We start from the raw sequence: 6,000 nt of genomic DNA, 5'->3' as shown, positions 1-6,000 counted from the left end.
TGAGGGAGAGCTACTGAGGGTGCAACAGCAACTTGGAAAATAAAAATAAAGTCCTGTTTAAGTTTGTTAGTACCTTGCCTAGCTACAACAACATTTTGGTGACGAGGATGGATCTTCTGCCTCTGCACCCACCTGCACCCTTTCTGCAAAGCACAGGTGAGCCTCCAATTGCGTTTACTGCCTGGATCCATATGTTTGAGGTTTATCTGCTTGCAATCAGTGCTACAGAGATTTCCGAAGTAAGAAAGCGTGCTCTGCTAATCCACGGCGTTGGAGCAGAAGGGCAGCGTATATTTTACACTTTTCCCCTTGCAGACGATAAATATGAGACTGCACTCACTGCATTAAAGAATTTTTTTGTGCCCAAAGTGAATGTAGTAGCTAATCGCTACAGATTTCACCAGCGTGAGCAGAAACCAGGGGAGACTATAATGCAGTATATTGCTTCCCTGAGGAGTCTGATTGTAACTTGTGACTTTGGGAATATGGCAGATGAGATGATTAGAGGCCAGCTCATTGAGAAAACAACCATGCTTCGTGTAAGAGAACGTTTATTTCTAGAACCACAACTTACACTAGAAAAAGCAATAACCATTGCTACCCAGATTGAGTCAGCTACAGCTGAAGCCAAAATAATGAGCATAGATACAGTAGGCACAGTCCAGGCTGTGACTCCTTTGCAGAAAAGTTCACTATCGCTGCAGACAAACAATTACAAGGGGAAAACTAATGAAAAACCACCAAATCAGCAAATTCAAAATACAGTAAAAGTATGCTTTCGTTGTGGATCCTCACAACACCTTCCAAGCTATACAGGATGTCTGGCAAAAGTAGCTCAGTGCAATCATTGCAAAAAGATTGGGCATTTTGCTAAAGTATGTCACAGCAGCCAGTTTAATCAACAGGTGCATGCAGTTACAATACCAGAAGTTACTGTGCTGAGCATGGACAAAATCACTACTGCACATATTCCAGAACAGATAAAGTGCACGATAAACGTTCCTGCCATACCCTCAGGCAAATCACACTCTATTCAGCTAATGTGGGACACTGGCTCAGCAGTATCTATACTACCTGATTCCATCTATTTGCATTACATTAAAGATGTGCCCCTTACGGAACCCAGACTTCACTTGGTGGGCTATTTGAAAAACCATATTCCAGTACGTGGCTGCCTGCCAGCAGTAGTTACTTTTGGTGATTGCTGTGTAACTGCAGAGTTCTACATTGTCCACAAAAGCACTCCTATCCTTGGTAGAGATTTATTGGCTGCTTTAAATCTTAGGGTAGTTAATGGACGAATTGATCTTCCTCAGCAAAGCACTCTTGCGGTACACACACCAGTGTCAGCTGGGATCCAACACCAGGTTGAGGAGAAACTCAGCTGTGCTTATGGGTTTCTGCATAAAGTTAAAATGCAGAATTCTGTGATGCCTGTACGACAGAAGTTACGGCGCTTTCCATTTTCAGTCAGGGAAGCTGTTTCAGAGGAACTTAGAAAACTAATTCAAAAGGACATTATTGAAGGGATTGACTCCTCTGAATGGGTTTCACCTATAGTAGTGACGCAGAAGAAGGGTGGAGGCATTTGCCTTTGTGTGGACTTAAGGGAGCCAAATAAAGCTATTGTGATTGACAGCCATCCTCTTCCTACATAGAAGAAGTATTTGCAGAACTTCGTGGAGCAAAGATGTTTTTTACTCTTGATTTGCAGAGCGCATACCACCAGGTTATTTTGCATGAAGATAGCAGAGACCTCACAGCATTTATTACACATTACAGGGACTATTCCATTTTAAACATGTTCCGTATGGTCTCACATCAGCCCCAAGTGCCTTCCAAAAAATGATGTCATTGACTCTGAAGAATCAACATGGAGTTCAGTGCTATCTGGATGATATTATCGTGTTTGGAAATACTTTGGAGGAGCATGACAATAATTTGCAGTCTGTACTAAACTGCATCAGCAAAGCAGGCCTCCAGCTCAATAGGTCCAAATGCAAATTTAGACAAACTGAACTCTCCTTTCTGGGGCATACAATTTCACAGGCTGGACTAAAACCTGATTCAGATCATATCCTGGCAATTTCAAATGCTCCTCCTCCAACAGATTTACAAACCTTACGTTCCTTCTTGGGTCTTACCTCCTGGTATGCAAAATTCATTCCCAATTATGCTTCTGTCATTGAACCGTTACAAGAATTACTATGGAGAAGTTCAACCTTAGTATGGACAACGGATGCACAAGCTAGTTTCGAAATGGTGAAAGACTTGATTGTACATAGTCCAGTACTTGCACTATTCAGTCCTGCATTGCCCACAATTGTAACTACTGATGCTTCTGATTATGGACTTGGGGCTGTCTTCACACACCTTCATGAGGACAACGCAGAGAGGACTGTTGCATTTGCTTCAAGGACACTAAGGCCTGGTCTACACCTGGGGGGGGGAATCGAGCTAAGATACTCAACTTCAGCTACGAGAATAGCGTACCTGAAGTCGACGTATCTTAGATTGACTTAGAATCACTTACTTCGTGTCTTCGTGGCATGGGATCGACGGCCACCTCTCCCCCATCGACTCTGCTTCCCTGATAGATCCCTGATACATTGATCACTACTTGCCGATCCGGCAGGTAGTGTAGACATGGCCTTAGTCATGCTGAGAGAAAATATTCTACAATCAAAAAAGAAGCACTTGCTTGTGTCTGGGCTACTGAAAAATGGAGAACTTACCTGTGGGGCTGCACGTTCAAGTTGCACACAGACCACAGCCCTTTGACAACGTTGCTCACCACGAAAGGACTGGGAAGAGCAGGATATTGTATTGCTAGATGGTCTGCAAGACTACTCTCTTTCATTTATGAACTGGAATATAAGCCTGGAAACCGAAATGTGGTTGCTGATTGCCTTTCTCACCTGCCTTTGCCTTCACCAGATGGTCCATCGGAGGATGAGGATGTAGTAGTTGCGCTTATTACAAGCACTCTCATTGCAGTTACAAGAGAACAGTTTCAACCTGCTTGTTCAGCATGTCCAATTCAACAAAAACTACGGGAATTTCTGATAAAGAGATGGCCCAGTAACCCTAAAAACCTTGACCCAGTTTTGCTGCCTTATTTTAGAGTTTGGGATGAACTTTCTTTGCTCGATGGCTGTGTGCTACGAGGTACACACCGGCTACTTGTGCCCGAGAATTACAGTCAAAACTCATACACCTGGCACATGATACTCATCAAGGAATTATCAGAACCAAACAATGACTACGGGATCTGTATTGGTGACCAGGGCTGGACTTTCAAACTGAAGCACTCATAAAATCCTGTGTCACTTTCCAAATGCATGATAAGACAGCAGTGACATATACCCCTCCATTACAGTCTGTTCCTCTTCCTGAATCTGCATGGGAAAAAGTGGCGATTGACATGTAGGACCCTTTGATATAGCTCCAATTGACTGTCATTATGCCATCACCTTAATAGACTATTTCAGTAAATGGCCTGAGGTAGCGTTTACATCACAAATCTCTTCTGCTACAGTAATTAAGTTCCTCTCTTCAGTTTTTAGCAGGAAAGGTAACCCCAAAGAACTGGTTTCAGATAATGGTGGTCAATTTACTTCCCTGGAGTTTGAAACTTTTCTAGCAGAGAGGAACATTTTACACAGATAGTCATCCCTGTATTACCCTCTCACACTAATGGGGAAATTGAACGGTTTAACAGAAGTTTGAAAGAGAGTTTGCAAACGGCTAAACTGGAAGGGTGATTGTAGATAACCTTCACTACTGATTTCTTGCAAGCATACCAGGCTACACGACATGCCACAATGCAAAGGTCGCCCGCAGAGTTACTGCATGGGAAACAGATGAATACTAAACTGAACACTGCCGGATTGTTAAAGGCACGACCTGAGGCCCCAACCAAGGATGATGTGAGAAAAACAGTTGAACAGAACCAAGCCAAGTATAACGCTTTCACAGACAAGCGGCGGGGTGCTAAGGAACCAAAGTTTCAGTGCGGTTCCTTCATTAGAATACGAAAACCTGGAATTTTACTCAAAGGGGACCATAAATTCACAGCTCCTCTTAAAATCATAGAGAAGAAGGGACCTTACACCTATTGACTTTCTGATGGGCGGGTATGGAAGCTTCTTATCTTGCACGTGCCTATGCACCAAGAGGAGATTATGCCAACACCAGTCTGCATTGGATGACTTCACCGTAGTATCAACACAACAAGACATTGCACTGGAACCGGGGCTTGAGAGACTGCCTGTCAGACCCAGATGACCACCTGTCTGGACTAGAGACTATGTTATGTAGTATCTATGGTGTTTTTAGTATACAGTATAATTCTGTCAACAGTATAGTGCCTTGTTTCCTATTTATTCCATGGTTAGAACAACAATGTTTATTGTAATTGGGAGAAAGAAAAGGAGTACTTCTGGCACCTTAGAGACTAACCAATTTATTGAAAGGTCACGAAAGCTTATGCTCAATAAATTGGTTAGTCTCTAAGGTGCCACAAGGTCACGAAAGCTTATGCTCAATAAATTGGTTAGTCTCTAAGGTGCCACAAGTACTCCTTTTATTTTTGCGAATACAGACTAACACGGCAGTTACTTTGAAATCTGTAATTGGGAGAGTTTCTTAAGAGAGGCGGGAATGTGGTGTTTACATGTTGCTTGTAATTAATAGAATTGGGAGCACTGGCTGTTGGGAGTCTGAAAGGACAGGAAACAGGAAGGAGGGGGGAGGAGTTGAAGAGGCTGAGGGAGAGCTACTGAGGGTCCAGCAGCAGCTTGGAAAAGAGGTTTCCACTTTAAAAAATAAAATCCTGTTGAAGTTTGTTAGTACCTTTCCTGGCTACTACAACATTTACCTATCTTTTAACCAGTTACAGGTCCATGAGAGGACCTTCCTCCTATCCCATGAGTGCTTACTTTGCTTAAGATCCTTTGGTGTGGAACCTAGTCAAAGGCTTTCTGAAAGTCCAAGTACACTGTACTAAGTGGATCATCTTTTCCACATGCTTGTTGAGATGCTCAAAGAATTCAATAGATTGGTGAGGCATGATTTCCCTTTACAAGAGCCATGTTGACTCTTCCCCCACATATCATGTTTATCTATTTGTCTGATAATTCTTTTCTTTAGCTTCCACAGCTTGCCTGGTACTGAAGTTAGGCTTACCAGCCTGTAATTGCCAGGATCACTTCTGGCGCCTTTAAAAAAAAATCAGCTTTACATTAGAAATCTTCTAGTCATCTGCAGATGCTGATTTAAGCAACACTTAGTAGTTCTGCAATTTTATATTTTAGAACACTTGAGTGGTCTTGGTGACTTATTACTGTTTAATTTATCAATTTGTTCCAAAACCTCCTCTATTGACCCCCTCAATCTCGGACAGTTCCTCTGATTTGTTACCTAAAAAGAATGGTGGCTCAGGTATGGAAATCTCCCTCACATTCTGTGCAGTGAAGACTGATTTAGCTTATCCCCTATGGTCTTGCCTTCCTTGAGTGCTCCTTTAGCACCTTGATCATTCAGTAGCCCCACTGATTTTTTCACAGGCTTCCTGCTTCTGATGTACTTAAAAAAATTGTTGTTAGTTGTTGTGTCTTTTGGTAGTTTCTTGTCACATTTGTTTTGGCTTGCTTAATTATACTTTTACACTTGACTTGCCAGAGTCTATGCTCTTGTTTGTTTTGCTCAGTTGAAATTTGACTTCCAATTTTTAGAGGATGCCTTTTTACCTCTAACTGCCTTTTTTATGCTGCTGTTTAGCCATGCTGACATTTTTTAGGTCCTTTTCTGTTTGGTCCTTTTACAGCCTCCTGTTCCAGCATGCACTGGGCTCACATGAAAACCTGGAATAGAATCTTTTGGGAGTAGTCTGTTTAGTTGTTCCAAAGTTTTGATCTGGAATAGTAGGTGGATATCATCAAAACATGGCACTGGGGATCTGAATAAACTTATCCAGAAAGGAAAAGAAGGTGAGTACTG

Source organism: Eretmochelys imbricata, chromosome 2 (genome assembly GCF_965152235.1).
Source record: "Eretmochelys imbricata isolate rEreImb1 chromosome 2, rEreImb1.hap1, whole genome shotgun sequence".
NCBI lineage: Eukaryota > Metazoa > Chordata > Testudines > Cheloniidae > Eretmochelys > Eretmochelys imbricata.
Note: the sequence above shows the minus strand (reverse complement) of the source record.